A 1741-nucleotide genomic window follows, 5' to 3' on the forward strand; every position below is an offset into this window, starting at 1 on the left:
GGGAAAATTGGGTGCAGAGATATGGGGCTGATCTGGGAGGTGATACAACCAAAATGGATGGATAACGAGTGCAAGGATTTGGGATGGCTGTGTGCTTTAAATAGGTTGGCCGTAAAGGAGAGGATGTATAGACACATCTGCGCAGTGAACGCAGAGTGCCCGCTGGAACCCGGCCTAGAGTGCACAGTGCGTCTCGGTCCCTGACTTCCATACGACTCTGGTTTCTCTTCATTACGCACAAGCCTTTTACTAAAGACTTCCGTGGAAAGGAACACTTACGAGTTCAACATATTTTTGGAGGGGCTTTGCTTCTTGCAGAGCCCGGTATCTTGTTTCAAGAGAAATCGACAGAGATGACGCCGAGACTTTTTGCTCAGGCGTTTGACTTCAAGGCGGCTAGCTGACCGGCATATTTTTACACTAGAAGTCGTCGCTCGGGCAATTGAGTTCAACAATGTGGCACTAGGCGTGAAGAGCTAGTGACTTAAAGACGCATTGGGGACTTTAAAAAAAAACCTGCCAGGGAAACGTTGGGTGGGGAGGAGCCAGCTTTTGCCGAGACCCCCGGGTGCCCGGCGGGTGCAGTGGTCCATTTGTGGGTTATCGCTTCTCGGCCTTTTGGCTCAGATCAAGCTCGGTACTGAGGTGCCCCAGAGCTCGCTGAGTCAAAAGCCGAAGGGCGTAAGAGAGAAATCCAGTTCTAATTGTTGCGGTGAGAACGTGGATTTACGGCCATTTTCCATGAGGAGATGGCCAATAATAGCAATGCTGGGTCGGTCCCCATTAAGAATACAATCAGATTTGCTTGGAAGAAGGAAGAGGAAATAAGAATGTCATTGAATGCCAGGGTAGCCTAGTGGTTAGAGCGTTGGACTAGTAACTGGAAGGTTGCAAGTTCAAACCCCTGAGCTGACAAGGTACAAATCTGTTTTTTGCAAAGTATGTGTGACATCGTAATGGATAGAGTCAAGGTGGCTGCTGAATAGAGGACATGTTCCTTTTTTAATACAACATGCCTGGCAAAAGACAAACTTCAGGACTATCAAGGTACACATATACAATCCGCGTGTTGCGGACATAGCAATAGGGGCTTTCCTGAGTAGGTTTTGTGATGTGATGTCGGGGGCGAGGTATGTGAAGGACTCGTTGGGGTTGGCCGCCGCCAGTTCCAGGTACCGCTGAGGCCAGATAGAGGTTTTCATGGCTTCCTCCATCCCCGGCGGTCTTTTCACTGGGCTCAGACAGGGGCATGCTCTTCTACACCCGTCAACCCCCTTTTTGCAAGAGGTGTAGGGAATATGGGCACATCACAGCAGCCTGCAGTACGGGGAAATGATGTTTTTGCAAATCGGGGGAGCATGAGGTAAAGTACTGTAGGGAGCCGAATGAGTGCCACGGTGTGGTAGTAGGCTGCACCTGTTCCGGGACTGCCCCACCCATCGGCAGTCATAGGCAGCGGAAGGCGGAGAATCTGGAGAGAAAGGACCCTGGGACTAGGGAGAAGGACCCAGAGAGGAAGGAACAGGAGAGATCATACTCACCACTGCCCACACCAATTGCCAGGGCCGGGGAGGAGGGGGCGCCAGTGAAGGGGGGTGAGGGGTCAGCTATCCAGCAGCCCAAGGAGGCGGGTGGCGATGGGCTCATCACTTGATGGGGTGGAGGGGCTTGGGGCCCTTGTAAAAATGGTTGAAAACCTTCCAGTGTTGGGGTCAAGGGCAGGGGAGTGGGTCTCGGACTC

At 52.1% G+C, this 1741-nt stretch overlaps 1 pseudogene; it reads left to right on the plus strand.

The window, feature by feature from the left end:
* The first annotated feature begins 212 nt into the window (after positions 1 to 212).
* On the plus strand, positions 213 to 322 carry LOC139393344 (U5 spliceosomal RNA; annotated as a pseudogene).
* The last annotated feature ends 1419 nt before the right edge of the window (positions 323 to 1741 follow it).

This window comes from Oncorhynchus clarkii, chromosome 33 (assembly GCF_045791955.1).
Source record: "Oncorhynchus clarkii lewisi isolate Uvic-CL-2024 chromosome 33, UVic_Ocla_1.0, whole genome shotgun sequence".
Taxonomy (NCBI): Eukaryota; Metazoa; Chordata; class Actinopteri; order Salmoniformes; family Salmonidae; genus Oncorhynchus; species Oncorhynchus clarkii.